Below are 18826 nucleotides of genomic sequence, written 5' to 3'. Positions count from 1 at the left end.
TTGTAAAAACATCTTAAGGTGAATGGTTAAAGCTACATTTAGTAACTTCACAAAATTTAGTAAAAAATACCAATGTCTCCATTAATATTGGTTTTTAACTTTTTCTGATTTAATAAAAAAAATTCAAAACAATGAAACCTTATCACTCTTTCTGCATCACCCTGGCAGAAGATTTCTCACAATTTTACAAACGTTCTCAATATGATATCTTCATGAAAAACTTTAGGTACTGATGTTGGATTAGTTGTTTGAAAAATAAGTTGGTGTGTACAACCTTTCATCTTCTGTGCTATTCTTAGTTTGTCCTAATGATCTGTAGGGGTTGGAGCCACTACACCATATTTTCCTAAATGGTGGAGATTGTTCACCAAAAAGGAAATTAATGTACATGTTACAATGCTGTTAAAAAATGCGAGACCTATGAGGGTAGTGAATTATGCTAATAAGCAATTTAGATTGGGAGAGACGTAATTAAATTTTATTATTTAATTGAAGATTTTCAATTAAAATAATAATAAATCTACATTTATATATTCATATATTGATTGGAAGGATTCTCACAATGGTCACTTCTTTCAATTAGATCCCCTTCAAGCCCTTGGGATACCTAATACTTTCTTATATAATATAGTTGGGGCTTGCTACTTGTTGGCGTGTTGGGGTAAACAAACTTGATGTTTTTTTTTGTTTTTTTGTTTTTTTTTTTTTTTTTTTTTTTTTAATCTCATAGTTGGAGTCTATAGAATAAGAAACAAATTTGATAACTTGAAAAAAGTGGTAGCTTGACAAAAGTTGTAGAGAAAAGATTAATCTCTCCTACCTTTACAAAACTCATTGTCAATATCAACACCTACAAGAACTTTGTTGTGGAATATTATCAAAACTAATAGAAGGATATAAAAGAGTGTATTGTAAGAACCTTGACAAACACGGCCACTGAAACTTGGAACATTGTTTGTAGGAAAAGAAAATTATGTTTCTTTTTCCAAACATGTATGTTAGTATATTACAATTTAATGAATATGTTTTCTTATTATCATATAGGTTTTCATACTTTAACAAAACATTTGCCAAGACTTCACAATTTTTTATTATTCAGTAAAATATTTTCCAAGATCTTACAAGATTTTATAATTCAGTGAAAGATTCTCCATCACTGTACAAGATAATATAATCTGGTGAGAGATTCGCCAAAAAAATTATATATACATATTATATTATTGATAATTTCGCCTCCCATTTTTCCTATGTATAATGGGGATTAGCACATTTATTATACATATAAATTTAGGGTGGTTCTTAAAATTTTCCCTGTTCCCCTTCCTCTTTCAATGACTATAGGCCTATCTCTTTATGCAACTGTCTATATAAAATTATTTCCAAGGTCATTGCAAATCGTCTTTGGCCCATTCTTTCTCACCATATTGCCCCCCAACAATTTGCCTTTCTCGAGCATCGCCAGATCCATGAAGCTATTGGCTTGGCCCATGAGGCCATCCACTCGATCTGGACTAAACACCTAAAAGGTATCATCCTAAAGATCGACCTGGCAAAATCTTTTGACCGAGTCAGTTGGCTCTACATCAAGATGCTCCTTATACACCTGGGCTTCCCCCATGATTTCATTGCTTGGATTATGGCTTGCATCACCTCCCCTACCTACAGTGTACTCATCAATGGATCTGCCTCCCATTTCTTTCATGCTGAGCGGGGTCTCAGACAAGGCTGTCCCCTCTCCCCCCTACTCTTTCTAATTGTTATGGATGGGCTTAGCCGTTTACTAGCTACTGCTAAAAGAGATGGCAGCCTTCGTGGTCTCAAGATATCTGATTCCTGCTTCCTCACTCATCTCCTATTTGTGGATGATGTTCTCATTTTCCTGGATGGGAGCATAAGAGACACTCTCACTTTCTCCAAAATTCTCTCCCTCTTCTCGTTGGCTACAGGTATGCAGGCTAATCATGGGAAATCTACCATTACCTTAGCCCTCACTTCCATCCAAGAGTCACAACTTGCACAACAACACTTCCCTTATTGCATCATACCTCTGGACAGGGGGTTCAAATATCTGGGATTTTGGATTAAGCCTCTCAGCCAAAAAATTGCAGATTGGGTCTGGCTTGTCACCAAGCTGGAAAAAAGGCTTTCTAACTGGAGTCATAGATACTTATCCAAAGCTAGTAGATTAGTACTCGTCAAATCCGTTCTTGAGTCCACCCTTGTTTTCTGGATGGCATTAGCATGGATCCATATAAACATTTTGGCTTGACTGCAACTTTGTAGCAGATATCTCTAGAATGGCCACCAAGACAAAAAGATCTTTGCCTGGGTCAGTTGGAATAAGATCGCCTTGCCTAAAAAATGGGGAGGATGGGGGCTAAAAGACCTACCCCTATTTGCACAAGCCCTGGCTGCAAAAATGGGATGGACTCTATTGACTGGGCAGAATCTATGGACTACAATTTCATATCACAAGTACATTTGGCCACATCAAATTATGGATTGGGTCTGTATGCCGAGCTGGCCTAGAACTGGTATTTCATCAGTGTGGAAGGCCCTCCTACACTCCCTGCCTAGCATCAGAAACAATCTCGTTTGGAGAATAAATGACGGATCAAAGGCTCACATTGGAATGGATCCCTGGACTGGGGGAGGAGGTAGATTCCAGCTATCAAGAGAACTCATCCAGCACCTTCATTCTCATGAGATAAAGGTTATAGCACACATAGTGGATCCACTGAACACCAACATATTCACACAAGGATGGAAATCTGCCCTGCAGCTCGATATTCCACCACAGTGGCATCAAGAATGGCATGATTACACAAATGCACTGTGTGAATCACACATCAGGATCAAGGAAGGACCAGATGAACTCGTCTGGAGTCTTGCTGAGAATGGCATTTATTCTCCAAAGGTCGGATATCTCAATCTGATCTCACACAAATAGCCAGAGCAGACAACGTTTTGGTGGAAGAGTATATGGAAACTTGTATCGCCCCCAAGAACAAGACTGTTCTTTTGGTGTATTCTCAGAGATAAAGTTCCCACGGGAGAGTCACTATCTCACCAATCTTTCCATGGCCCTCACTGGTGTGTCTTATGCAAGAATTCTTCTGAATCGACATTGCATTTATTCCTTCAATGTAATTCTCTAATCAATCTATGGCAGAATATCTCCTCATCAATTCATATTACCGGGAAATGGGAGGGTGACAACATTGGTCGAGCATGGGAAAACTGGTGCAATCTTCATCATGGCACTAGATTACAATGTCTACCCTTAATCATCTACTGGCATCTATGGCTGGCTCAGAATCAAATTATTTTTGAAGACAGACCTATTTGCTGGCCGCATATTACTGCCCGAATCATATCTGCCTATCACGAGTTGCCTGAGCCACACAAACCTCGGCCTCGTAGACCACATGATCCTGCACCTATTGACAAAAACTCTCCTTGGGCATTCTTTGATGGTGCTGCACAGCACCATGGATGTGGTGGTGGATTCATACTATACATTAATGAACAACATTTCTACAAAGTAAAGATGGGGCTTGGTGAGGGAACAAATAATTTTGCAGAGCTCATTACACTCTGTCATCTATTGCATTTTTCATTGGGTCATAACTGCATGGATTTAAACATATATGGTGACTCAAAAATCATAGTTAATTGGTTCAATAATATTATTGTCTGTCACTCACACACACTCAGTAATATTTTGGATGAAGTGAATTTGTTCAAAGCTCAGTTTAACACTATTTCATGTAATCACATTTACAGGGAACATAACTGCAGTGCTGATGGGCTTTCCAAGGAGGCCATGGTACTTCCCCGAGGAGAGTGGATGATACAGGAGCAGAGAGGCTCCAATGAATATCGCTACTATCATCGGCCCTATAATGATCAAAACTACCACAAGGCAGAGAGCCCCTAGATTACAGTTTTTTGGCTCTATTTTTGATGGATATGCATGGCTCATACATTGTATATATTTTCACACAGGCTATATTTCTTGTATATATTCTTAGACCTTCAGCAAAGACAACACCCTGCGTGGTGTATGTGGAACTATTGTAGATGACTGACATATTGATGACTACAACATGAACTCAAAGTTTTTGGCAAACTGAACAACAATTTTGAAAATGCCCTCAGTGGCAAAGGACAATACACCATATGCTGAAAGCATCTACAACATGTAATTTTTCAATCATAATGAAAGATTACGATTTTTCTAGTGGAAAAAAAACATACAATTTTATATTAATAAAATTACAATTAAAATAGCAAGAAAACTCATGATTGCATTATCTTTGCAGAGATAATAAGAACTCTATTTGTAGATGGTTTTTTCCATAAAATTTAAGCTATTTCTTATTATAATTTATTGTTCACTTTCCTTGACTCACTACAAATGGTTCTCCAGATATTTGATATACACAATAATATATCTTTAGATAATTTTTTTTCCTTATTAATTTTGTCTATGGGAATGGGGTTAAATTTGATAGGTAATTATAGTCATTAAATTAATTGAGTTTTTTTATTAAAATTATATGAATCTAATGGTATTTAATATTTGTTTTACTTTGCCTAATGTTTTATATTTATTTTTACATGTTAATTAATAAATTATGTTATATATATATATATATATATATATATATATATATATATATATATATATATCTATATATATATCTATATATATATATATATATATGAATATTAAATTTATTATAATGTTAAAGCATATATAATTATTATCAAATTATATTTCAAATCAAATATAAAATTTGTGAAATAAAGAAGAGAGTGGCCATTAAGGTATATATATCAAATAACATGTAGAAAGATGAGGGGTTTCCAATCATTCTTTCTAGCCATAGGAGATAAACTCAATTGACTAATATTATATTTTTATGCGTGTGTGAGAATCAAGTTTATATCAAATAACTGAGAGGAATGATTATTATCTTCCATACCTAAATTTATTTCCACAACTTAAATAAGATAGTTTAATTAAATTACTACCTAAATCAAATATTTATATAATAAAAATTTGTAAATATGAAAACATATTTTTATAGGCATAAATTAAATATTTTCTATTTTAACATTTCTACATTTCCTAATACTCATTTTACTTATTACAAATAAAACCATCAAAATTATTCACTCTAAAGAAACATAAAAAACTAAAAATATGATTATGATGATGATGATGGTGGTGGTGGTGGTGGTGGTGGTGGTTAATATCCACTGAGACCAAATTGGTCTATCGGACCTATAATTTTCTTAGTTCTTAATTGTCTGGCTTCTCGTCTTTCTTGGTGAGATTGGTGTTGTAGCTCTCTTTTTTTCTCTACGGTCTTCCAACTTCCTTTATCTTGCATCTCCTTCATCTCTTCTGGTTCTTGGGACATTGGTGTCTTAGCTTCACAATTTGTTGTGTTTGTCCTTTTGAAGATAGTTCGAGAAGAAGTTTAGTCTGGGATATCTGCTTTGCTATTAAATGAAGATGTATTTTGTGTGGTATTCGAATCCTCATAACTGTTAATGCTTGAGGGATTGTCGAGTTCACTTTTTTGCTGTTGGGTGGGGCTTTCCCCCTGCTTGTCTTGAGAGTTGTTTCTTTCTTGCCAGATTTCTTGCGATTCAAAGTTTTTTGGAGAGTATTCTTCTTTGATGACAATGTAATGTTCTTTTTGTGCTCCTTCCCACCATGTAGATCTGTGGTGATTCTTTCTAGCAGAATTTTTCTGGGAGGCTTTTGGGCAATTTTTGGCTAGATGGCCTATCTCAAAGCAGGATCAACATCTGAAGAGGACACTTTCATAATCGAGTTTCTAGTTCCATACGTAGTCTTTACTTGTTAGGTTTATTCCAGATGGGAATCCAGCGTTGAAGTCCATTTCCACACAGATGCGTGCATAGGTGGTTCTGGCATATTCCTTTGTTTCTGGGCACCTGCAGTAAAATTTCCTAATTGCATTTCCAATGGCTTTTAGCGAGGAGAAATTCCAGAGATGCAAGGGTAGGTTTGGCAATCTCACCCAAACTGGTGCTGAGGTTATGACTGGTGTTGAGGGATCGAATGATGGGTTCCATGGCTTCATGAATAGACCTGAGTTTTCCCAAAACCGAGGGCCGGAATCTAGAATACATTGTCTGCTTTTAGGGTTTCCAAAATCTACTATAAAGAAACCCCTAGCACAGGGGTAGATATTAATTTCATCAGAAATGACAAGCTTCCATACCTCCGCTGGCAAAAATCATTGAACCGACAGATTAGGGCACTTTCAGAAAACTTCAAAACCTCATCGAGTGAGGCCTAGACCACCTGGATTTCAATTTCTTACATTGTAACATAGATTTGTAAAATCCCAAAAATCTAGTCTTTGTGAATGAAAAGAGACTATGTGATACTTAAATTCAAAAATAAATAATATCCTATTTCCAATAATCACAAACCACTTAAAAAATAATTAAAAATTTAATTTATTCCATTGAAAACTCAATTTTAATAATTCTAATAAAATAAAATTATATATATATATATATATATATATAATATTATTTTCTAAATATATTATAAATTTTATTTTCATTTATCAAATCATAAAATTAATTTATTAAAATAAAAAAATAAAATTTAATTAATAAATATTCCTAAATTATAATATTAAATATTTTAAATTTCAAATGATTAAACCTATTATCATTTTCCGCTCAACAAACTTTAAACTTCAAAATAATCAAACTCATGAGCATTTTGAAACAATGTTGAACCCATAAAACAAAAGGGACTTTAATTCTTCTGGATTCTTTTCTTTTGTTTTTTTTTTTTTTTTTTTTTTCAAAAGGTGGAAAAACCTATCAAACTCAGTTTGTCAAACCAACAGTGAGGACAGCCATCTCTGGCTGCTATCCGCGAATGTTAGTTTAACACATCACTGTTATCAAGGAAAACCACGCCACCTGAAATAACCCGCTGGTGGTCCGTAAGGGAGCAGGCTATCACTCCTGCCAGATGCCTCTGGGTCTTGGGCCGTTAACCTGTTTCCTTACGTCCGAAAGAAGCTCTTAGCAAAAATAGGGCATCCCAGGCCCATTCTGGATTCTTATTGTGCTAAAGCTTTTTACAATTTTTTATTATTATTTGTAATAAATTTATAAAAAAACAAAAATATCCTTGAAATTAAAAAAATTCCTTCTCATCAACAAATATCAATTATAAATTAATAATTATGATTTTTTTAAATATAAATTAATAATTATAATAAAAAAACATTAAATGCCTGCGTTGCCTTGACAGATTTGCACAATGAACGATGTGTTGGATTCTATTACTGCACCATAGAACTAGACGATTTACCATAGAAAAAGCCTTGATACAAAGCCTATACGAGGATGTGATGGCTTAAATATTTTTTAAGCAGCATGTTAAAAATATTTGATTTTATTTACATATTGGCATGTCAGCCCAAAGTGGCTGGGTTGTAAGCAGTCCAGTGCGGGAGGAGGACAAATTATAATCATTATACAATAAGAGAAATAAAACTATAGCCAATCAAATTTATAATAAATAAAATAAAATATTTTTCAAAAATAATTTTAATTATTTTATTAATGTCAATTTTAAAGAAAATAATTTAATTTTTAAACTGTGGAACTAATTTAAAGTCCACCCAATATTGATTGGATTTATCCTGTGCCCTGCAACCGCAGAGGTAATAATAATAAGTTTTTTTTAATTAAAATTATTGAAATAAAAAATAATAATAAAATAAAAATAAAATTTTAATTATATTTAATATTATTTTGAAATTAAAATAAAGTTATTTATATAAGAAAGAAAACTAATGGAAAAATTGAAAAAATTAAAAAGAAGGGAGATAACTATCATTTGTATTAAAATGTGCAAAGATAGGCTTATATTTTGTTTGGTTTTTTTACCTTTTGAATAAAATTATTTTATGTATCTAACAAGTTAGAAGGAGAATTTAGAAATTTACTAAGCTCATTTCAAGAAAGTAAGCGCACGTAAGGGTACTGCTGATAATTTGGGCTTATAGTCAAGTCTAGCTTGGGTAATCTCCTCGATAATGAGTTGTTTCCAAGAAGCTTGGGGCTTTACGCACAGTTGGACTTGCACCCAATGCCGGTTGGGTAACCTCTTACCCATGGATGGGTTGTGAATATTCTAGCATGGAATTACACTAGAATTTCATTAGCAATTTATCTATCAAAATTATTCAGTGTAAAACCCTCCCAACCATTGAAAAAGTGTTCAATGTACAAACCATCCCAACCATGGAAAAAGTGTTCAGTGTACAAACCCTCCCAACCATGGCGAGAATATGGAAACTTGCCACCGAAGTGACAATGAGAATGTGGGAGCCTAGTAAGCAACCTGCAATTGAGCAAAAATGTTATGCATTGCTTTTGGGGGTGTGAATATTTCATTCATGTAACAAATTACATTCCGATTTTGCCAAAAGAAAATGAAATTTTCCAAAAACCTAGTTTCACAGTTAGTTTGATTGATTTTGTCTATTGCTGGACCTAGAAGAAACCTACAAGTCAAATTTTTAATAAATGCAGAAGTTACCATTTAAAGAAACAACATCTGCAACACCAATTGGAGCAAGCAAGAGTAGGGGGTTTTCTCCATTGGTAGAGTTGGTTAGGGAGGCATTTTTGAGGCAATCAATTAGGAAAGACTTGTCAGTGCCAGTAGTGCCTCAGATGTGCATCGTTAATGACATGGTAGAGGCATTGTTGGAGAAGTGGGAAGAAATGATATTGAATGCCATGCTCTAACTTGGGTACAAGGAGGAAAAGGAATGTGGATATCTGCAACTATATATAAAGCAATCATATTACTCAAGTTCATAAAAGAGTAAGGCAAGAATAAACGCAATTTCCATTGAGCTAGTCAATAATAGAGTTGAAGAAAATACATATAAGAGGGATAGAGTGAAGGTGAAAACCTTAAGACTGCAGGAAAAAAGCATAAGAGGAAGAAGAGTGAGCTCTCCCTGAATTGATGGCACCAACAATTCTAAGCTATCAATGGAGCAATCCTAGATGATAACGTTGAGATTGGAAGGTATTTGTAAAAGGACAAACAGACTACAGTGTCAAGCAAGAAGAATGGAAAAAGGCAACTAATTAGAAGGATGGTCATGGTTGATTTAGTCTTGAATCTTGGCCGATGGTTAAATGCACAATAAACATATGTCATATAAATTTTGATGATTTCCATAAAAGTCCTCTTTGCTTTTAAATAAAGGGAATGTTCCAAAGATAACTACCTTATAAGTTCAAAGATCACATATGGGAGTTTACAACATTTTGTCAATGGTGGCATAGCTCATTCAAGGTAATCAAAAACAAAGAGGGGAGGAATATAAGACAAGGTTGTTGAAAAGTAAGCAGACAAAGAGACTGTAAATAAGAACGTGAAACCACCAAATGATGGAACAAAGGAGGGTGCCACAAAATACATTTGAGACACAAAGATATCATCAAAATAAATCATATGAAATTTCTCATAGATAAATCACAAAAGACAATTTTACCTTCAATGCAAAGAAACCTTCCCATGCAGATCATAATGAACTAAAATTTTGATATAAAGATGTGCAGAAAGAAATATCCTGATAAAATGTCCCATTAAAGACTGAGCTCTACATTCTCAGACTAATTAGTATGAGAAACCAAGGCCTTCAATAACGATAAGAACTCAACCACAATTATGACATAAATTTAGAATTTTGTATAACCAGCCTCCATGTTACTCTTGAGTAATTATGTGCTTAGGCACATGGTGCACACGAGTACTATCTGCATTGAGCAAGCAATGCCTTTGGCCAAATCTATAACAACGTTGAAGAAACAACAAGACAGTGAATATCAGAATCGCCTATCCATGAGATAGACATTTGAATCCAAATGGTAGCAAAATGAGAATAACACCTTCCAGTAAAAGAAGTTGTAACAAAGGCATGCACAGAGGAGAGGATTTTTTGCTTATATAATATGTTACACATCAAGCAAGACTACCAACCTCTAGAAAAAACATCACATGTTATAGTTTAGCCAAACGCCACTGATAGAGATTAACAAATAGTTTTACAATAGTTTTCTCTTTCCCTAAGGTCAAAACCCACACCAGGGAATTATTGTATGAATACAAGAGGAGAATGGATGCACTATTTTGAGCACAACAAAGGCCAACAAATTTCATTGATTTTGACACACATTCAATAGATCTCCACTCTCCGAATCTAACAACTTTTCTTAAGGATGAACATCAAAGATTGGTACTCACCTTCAAGAATACAAAGAAGCAAGCATCCTCTAAAGTGACCATAACCAAATACCATTCTAGACAATTTTATGGAAGTCGTGTTTGAAATCAGTCATAATTAATTTTCAAAGAAGATGAGTACCTTGGGAATTTGTAGTCCAATGGGAAAGACAAAAAAAACTTAACAAATTCTTTAAAAAAAAGCAAGAGAATATGGATGGGGCTATCACTAGGAATGCAGTCCCTTCATGTCACTCCAGAGGTTCCAAGTTTTGTCAACTCAAGCAACATCTAGAAAGCCAAAGAGATTTTTGGCTTTCCCTCTTGAGAATATATAAGGAGAAAATGAATATAGTATTCTTGTTCTGGAAAGAGGTTCAGTTGTGTATTTTCAATTTTGGAAACCAAAGAGGCATCAATTCATGATTTTGCTCCAGATCTAGATAACACAATGTTTCCTTTGTTTATTGAGAGTCCAAATGTGATTATACAAAGTTTTATGGTATTTATTAGAAATGTTGCATGCCCAAGGGATCTAACCATTTTTTATTGCAATTTGGTGTTAAGATAGAATAGAGATGAACATACTAGGTATGGCCAACAATAGTGAAGGTAAGTTTAAAAGATACTTACTCCTACTCCTCCGATGGGACTGATTCTATTGCCACCTAAAAAGAATTGACGAGCTGGTATTAAATTTAGATTCTAAACCCCACTTACTTGCAATTTTTAAGGTTGATAAGTTAAGGTGTTAATTTTGTTTTTAGACCATTTTCTTTTCTCATTAGCTTGGATCACAACAAAAGAAAAAGGGATGCAAGAAAACCAAAATGAATGTAAGGCTACTGCAAATTACATATGGCCAACAAAATATATAACCTTATTACCTTAAAATAGTGTGGTTTGGAAGGGTACATGGATAAGTCAAACAACATAGAATAACAAGACCATTGTCTCTGTTTAACAAGCATTTTGATGGCATCTTAAAAAACTTGTATACGATAATCATATGACTAGCATTGAAAAACTGTATAATTAATATGGTGCTTCTAAAAAATTGATTTTTAAAACTCGCCTATAGTACGAATTCAGTGGTTTTATTTGTGAAAGATTCTCTATGGTCTCTTACAATACATCGATAAAATAATTCAAAAGAGGCAAGGCTCTAGAAAATAATCCTGATAATTTCTATTGAAACCATTCATATTGTACAAATGACAAATTTGCCAAAAATGTGAAAAACATGATCCAGAATACATTCCAACGTTGCTACCTCTATTTCACAAACAACTAATGGGAATAGCCCCTCACCCAAAGAGTGATATGTGTCTATGTTACCAGAAGAGGAAAAATGGAATAAAAGCAAGAACATAGTGAGAAGCAGAGCTAGAGGGTTTCAGGAGATAAGAAACATAAACCCCACCCTCCTCGATGTATTTTACACATGAAAAATTGATTAGTACTGCACTCATTTAGTGTCAAGATAGGAATAGATACAACAACAGGAACGAAATGAAAAACAAGTCCCCTAGTCATGTTTTTGGTAACATAAATAGGAATATAAGATAAACCTACGACAAGGGGAATAGGCACACAGAAAATCAAGTTGTGCATTTGAGTCTACAATGTTATAGCCAATGAGAAATAACTATATAGATACTTAAAAAATATGGTAACTGGGAAAAAAAACTAACCTGTTACCCCTGATTTTGAAGCAGGCCTCTGCACACTGCTTTTGAGAAACAACCAAATCATCCTTGCAAGAATAACCCAACACAATAGATGCCCCTACCTCTTAGTTGGTCTCCAGAGTAAGATGGCATATTCTACACTCCTTCTCAGGCCGACTCCAAATTTTGTCTAATTGCCTCCCTTGATCAGAAGGCACATTCCCTTATGGTGCCTTCACCTCGGGTTTAGGACCCTTCTCAAGATCTACATTGGAACTATCAGAAAGAGAACACCTTGCGAGATCTGACATTCATGCAATATCAAGATCAAAAGTAATAGAATAATCATATTCATCATCATAAGTTCCTCCATTTGAATCATATTGTGAATTCCATGACTGATCTTCAACATCAGAATAATTTGGATTGTCTGCACTACCATCCACAGATGGTCTGCATGAGATGGGTTCCTCCTGCTCCTCATATGCTAGAACATTTCTGGACTCATCTTTAACTGTAGAAGTTGAAGACCTCTCTATGCTAACACAGAATGGGCTACAAACTTCGACTTACTCATCAATATGACTGAAAAAGGCCTTGTATTTCTCCCATTTCTCTTCATAACTCTTATTTCTCGCACTTACTATGTATATGTGCTTAGGGACCACAACCAACAAGTAATACCCCAACAACAATAACGCTCACTTATCATTCACTATGTGTTGGGATGCACCCAATATTATCGAAGAAAATATCAAGTCCAAAATTGTAAGTTTGAGAAATCTCCTTTGCAATGGCATGTGAATACCATAGTGCTATTCAATGCTCTGCAAGCAGGTATGGATGATGGGGCTTGATTGACCAATGACAAGGTGATGTGTACAAAACTATGCAACATATGTAACACCATTGTTAGTCACTTTAATTGTTTAATAATAAAACAGTCGAGTGCCACATTAATTATCAACCCGGGAAAGTCTGATTATTCCAAAGGTGACTACGTACTGTATGTACTCAATCTTAATGGTATTAAAAGCTGTAGTATAAACAGTCTACTATCTATTAAATCCCTACTCTGTGTTACAGCAGTTACAGTAGTTACAGCCTATTGCAGAAAATGAAGTAAGAACAAATAACTTAAAGGAAACAAATCTGCAAAAGGAAGTGATGGTTGTCCTGCAACAAAGGATTAGGACCCTATCCTCAGAGTAAGGACTTTCAACACCTGCCTCTGTTGTCCAGTTCACCCATACACTCTATAAATCCTAATCACCGGTGAGGCACTCATATGCAACATCAATCAGTTAAAAAGGAAAACAGAGTTTCAGCAAAAGTAAATATCATTAGAAGCAGTAACTGTAATATAAACAGAAATCACACACACACCACACAACAAAAAGAGATGGGTGAATCTTGTGATGAAGGTGGGCCCTGTCCTTCTCACAAGATTCCCCAGAACACAGGAATTAAAATAAAATACTCAGAATAGAATTGTATTCATCTGCCAATAAACCATATTACAAAAAGGAATTCAATTTCATCCCTTCACTACAAGTTCTGTGTTACAGTGTGTTCCCCTTCTTTCTCCCCCCTCTCTAATGTAGATGTCTCCTCTTTATAGAGGAGACATCTATTACAAAGATTTTCATACATTCTGACTCAACCCTTTTGTACCAAAAATAAGAAAGTTAGTTCTTGATAACAAAATATTGTTATAGTCATGAGGATCATGATCATTACGACCAATATAGTAATCGGTCAGACTCCTTTGCCGATGCAGATTTGTTACGCAAATCTCAACTGTTCCTCAAAGTGCGCATGTTGTTCGTGTTGTTTCAGCTTCACGGTTTGCGTTGTTTCTGCTATTTCAGCAACGACAAAATGTGATCCTGCCAGTTAGGCAGTTTCAACAATTAGTCAACACTTTAATCAACTTCAGGGAATAATTATAAAGATAGCATGATTACGTGTTGAATAATTAAACATGTAGCAATCAAGAAAGTTATTCTGTACCTTTTAGTGTGATTAAGCGAAAACACTAGCAAAGGCTTTCAATTAAGGGTTGAAGAGGGTAATACAATGGCAAACTATATAGTGAAAAATAGACAAAATGGGAACCTAACATCCCCCCCAACTGAAAATGTTGCATGTCTGCATGCAACGCCTAATCTGAGTCAGAATCAGAATACTGGGCTGAACAGTGTAGATTGCTTATACAGTAAGTGTAGAAAGTGCTGTCAACCATGTCTCTGAACCCTTGGGCATTCCAAATTCTTTTCCATGCTGCCAATTCTTCCTTTTTAATCAATGTAAATTGAGCCTTGTATTGTTCTCCAGGAATCCATAAGAGAGGGAAATGAAAATGGTAACCAATCCACCGTTCAGCACATTGTCTCATGCATTTTACATAATCAGGTATCCTTGAGATTGCTGCCTGCAGATTGAGGGGATTGTAGGGATGATATTCCCTTCTTTCTTTGGGACAGTGTTCCCAGAAAAATTCATTTGCTTTTATGGCCAGAGGTCCTTTAGCTTTGACATAATGCTGGCAGTCTTCCAAGATTGCTGTTTGCAGATTCCTAATGTGATCGGCCATGCCTGGCTCTCGCAGATTCCGTTGATGTTCCAGGAGGAAGATGGCTGAATTCTGTGGTTTCGGACGAATCCAGAGAAGACAGTTCTCCTCATTCTGTTGTGCAGACATGAAAGCATTCTGCCAACTGAATTGGTTGGCCAAAAAGGAAATAAAAGCTCTTATTTGAATATCACCACAAATAGGAAGTAAATTAATCTTTCTATCTTCAGGCATAGCCTCATTGTGAAGATAGAGTTCGCACAGCAAATTCTAATCATTGTTTGGTGCTTCTGCAAAAGTTTCAATGAATTGTTGTGGTGTAGAGACCTGGTGTGGCCTTCCATCCTTTATTGCTTTTAATTGGAGGAACGCTAAGCGTTCTCTCAAGAATACAGAATAATTAAAAGAAGGCTTTCTTGTAGCTAGTAAGCGTTGGACCAAATCGAAGATAAGGGACAGTCTGGCTTTTAATTGCTTATTTTCTTTGTGCTGTGCACGAGACTGTTCCATTGCTTCCCAATTCCTATAGGCATAGTTAAACCATAATGACTTCTGCTGTTGAAATGCCTTTCCTTGGGAAAGCTCGTATTCTGCTCTCCATGTGTTGCTTAATTCTTGAAAAGTAGAAGTCTGTGCATGAGCATCGCTAACACAGGGAGGTTTAGTTTGTATATGCACAGTTGTAAAAGATTTTGATTCTGGTTCCTGCTCATCAATAACTTGGGTAGGCCGGTATGGTTCTATTTCTTCTTCTGATTTCTGCTCATCAATAACTTGGGTAGGCCGGGGTGGTTCTACTTCTTCTTCTGATTTCTACTCATCAATAACTTGGGTAGGCCGTGGTGGTTCTACTTCTTCTTCTGATTTCTGCTCATCAATAACTTGGGTAGGCCAGGATGGTTCTATTTCTTCTTCTGATTTCTTCTCATCAATAACTTGGGTAGGTCGGGGTGGTTCTACTTCTTCTTCTGATTTCTGCTCATCAATAACTTGGGTAGGCCGGGGTGGTTCTACTTCTTCTTCTAATTTCTGCTCATCAATAACTTGGGTAGGCCGGGGTGGTTCTATTTCTTCTTCTGAAATCCTTGAAGACCCTGCTGGTTCTTGTGTAACAGCAGGGTGTTCCTTTTTAAATATAACAGGGTTGGCTCCAGTCAATGGGACTGCAATTATTTTATATCCTGCTTGAGTATATATATCCCCACATTCACTGCACATGTATTCACTGTATTGCTCTTTCTCTACACTCTTTTCAGCTTGAGATGCTACTTGAGCTAACATGTACAGATTGAGTTCTTCTTTATAGGCTTCCCTAGCCATTGCTAACTCTTTCTGATAGGCCTTAATTTCTGATTTTAAGAACTCATTTTCTTCTTATAGGGAGGCTAGAGTAACTAGGGCTTCTACAGTTACAGATTCCAAAGGAGAAGAGAATTGTTGTTCAGCATTAACTTCATCATGTGCGTCCCCAACAGGTGGTTCTTGTGTTTCACCTATTGGGTCTGTTTGTGTATCAGTTTCACCTAGGGCATTTTCTTCTTGCTCCCCAACAGGTGGTTCTTGTGTGGCATCTATTGGGTCAGTGGCTGGTTTTTGTGTAACAACCACATGCAGGTCGTCTTCTTTTTGCTCCCCAACAGGTGGTTCTTGTGTGGCACCTATTGGGTCAGTGGCTGGTTCTTGTGTAATAGCCACATGCAGGTCATCTTCTTTTTGCTCCCCAACAGGTGGTTCTTTTGTGGCACCTATTAGTTCAGTGGTTGGTTCTTGTGTAACAGCCACATGTCCTATATCAGCTTGGATGTCTGGTTTGAATTTGTCGACAACTGGTTCTTGTGGAGCAGCTACCTCTGTTGAGAAAAATGATGTTACAAAATCGTGAACACTTTGAATTTCGGCATCTGAGGGTGAAGGAGGTGAAGGTTCAGGGCTATGGGGAATACGGGGATTTAAAATGATAGGAGGAACGGCCTCGGTTGCTGCAAACAACCTTGTTTGTTGCCGAGGTAGGGAACCAGGAGAGACAGTAGTTTTCCTCTTGCGAGGACTTTTACTCAGGGAATCATCAGAAATAGTAGCTGCCTTTACTGAGGCCCTGGTTCTTCTTTTTGACGGGGTTGCAGTTTTCTGTTGCTTTTTCCTTTTAAGGAAAGTGATGAGGGTATCCTCGTCTGAATCATCGGTAGGGATGTGAACTATGGGAGTGGACGGTTCGGCTTCATCATGGGGTGAGGACTGCAACAGATTTTCAGTGCTTAATTGGGGTGTTCCTGCTGCTGGTTGCTGAGTTTCAGCATCTTGCTGGGAATTTTCTTCATTTTGCTGAGGATTTTCCTCAGCTTGCTGGGGAGGGTTAATGAGGGGAGGTGGATTATGCAGGGCGAAGCCTCTATTTATCAGAAGTTGGACCAAACGATGGTGCGTGAGGTAGAGGAGTTGGTGCCTAGCGTTCACAGTGTAATGTGCCATATTTTTCAGACATCCAAGGAGATAATAAGGCATATTTACTAGACGACCATGCCGCAAATGATTTAATAAGACGAAGTCATGTTGGTAGACTACCTGATAGCGGCCCTCGCAAGTGAAGTAGTGCTTGATGAATTCTGCAACTTTTGGCCAAGGCGGTGGTAATGACCGAAGCGCAACACCCCTGCCTTTGGCTTCCACCTGCTCCCCAGGTAACAAAAAATCTTGCTATGCATTGAGGATAAGATGCTTCCTGCTGAACCAGTGAATGCCATTGGTTGGAAGCCCCGAAACTTGTGTTATGTCTTCTTCTGTTACTGGGATTCTCACCCCTTGGACAGTAGAATACCCCTCCCTCAAATTGCATGCAAATTCGAGGACCTGCTGCAAATCAAATTCCGGAAGTCTTCTGAAATAGTCCACCCATCCTGCTTGCAGGAAGATCTGGTATGCGTCTGGGTAAAGTTCTAGTAATGCCGTCGAGCCCAGTTCATGTCTAACAGCATCTCCTCCCATGGTTACTGTTTTAGGCAGAATACAAAGTGCAGAGCTGAGTTGCCGAGGTCGAAACAGAACAGAACGTTGCAAAATGAAATTATGACGTGGTAAGGCATAAACGAGGTGGATTAGACACAACCGGGAGGAATATGGATGGCAGTGATAGGCTTGTCTTGTAATGATTATGATATTTCGGTAATCCCCCCCAATTGCGGTTGAATGATATGGTTGGCAGTACGATGCTTTTAGCGGTCATGTCAACTATCTCCTCATTAACTATAATTTAATATTCACACATAACATGCATAACTTTACAATTACCTTTGGTTGTCATGCTGAAAAGTGTTATCTCGTCCTTAATAGGTCAATGTTCATTATAAAAAAGATATGTTTGTAAGGTGTGAGGGTTTTTATCCACGAGGTTTTTATTATTCACGAGAGGCAGTAGTGAAGGGGTATTATTAACAGGATAAATGGCTGATTCCTTTGAATAAAGAATGATATATTTCTTTTTGAAATAATAGTTCATTCTCGGGAGTAAAAATGGGGATATTTAGGAAAATAGAAAAGATTGGTGTTTAAGCAGTGGGATTTGGTGTTTCGACACTGGAAAGTAGTGTTTCAGCAATGGAAAATGGTGTATCGGCAACGGGAAATGGTGTATCAGCAACGGGAAATGGTGTATCAGTAATAGGAAATGGTGTATCAGCAACGGGAAATGGTGTATCAGCGACGGGAAATGGTGTATCAGCAACGGGAAATGGTGTATCAGCAACGGGAAATGGTGTATCAGTAACGGGAAAATGGATTATGATCTGGAATGACATGGCAATGCTTTTCCAATCTGCAGATTAATTCTTCCTATATTGGAATCTTTCTTTTTCAGCCACCATCCAAAGCTAAGACCTGCAAAATAATTAATTGTAACATGGCAACCCTTGACAGGGATTATTAGTTAAGAAATCTAATCTAGAAATAAATACATAAACAGGAAATTAAGTGCATTGAGGGATAGCTGGTTCCCCCAAAAAGGTATAGTGTATGTCTGTCATGCAAGTAGCTTTGAAATCCTCTTTAGAAACAGGCCGTTGATACAAACAGAGTCGATACCCATTCACTAATAATGGTGTTCTACTATCATCAATCGTTAGGAGTCTGACTGTTCCATTTGGAAAAACAGCATCTACTTCATAAGGTCCTAGCCACCTTGTTCTTAATTTCCCCTGAAAATTTTCAAAACGGGAGTCATACAGTAAGGCCCAATTACCTTTTTGGAACTGCTTGTGCTTAATA

The 18826-nt window shown here is 36.5% G+C and overlaps 1 pseudogene; it reads right to left on the bottom strand.

The window, feature by feature from the left end:
- Window positions 1-11984: 11984 nt before the first annotated feature.
- On the bottom strand, window positions 11985-17038 carry LOC149139688 (uncharacterized; annotated as a pseudogene).
- Between the last annotated feature and the right edge of the window lie 1788 nt (window positions 17039-18826).

The sequence above is a fragment of the Pinus tabuliformis genome, chromosome X, assembly GCF_031772625.1.
Source record: "Pinus tabuliformis cultivar Carrire ecotype Pingquan chromosome X, CPIR1, whole genome shotgun sequence".
Taxonomy (NCBI): domain Eukaryota; kingdom Viridiplantae; phylum Streptophyta; class Pinopsida; order Pinales; family Pinaceae; genus Pinus; species Pinus tabuliformis.
This window is presented reverse-complemented; position numbering and strand designations above follow the sequence as displayed.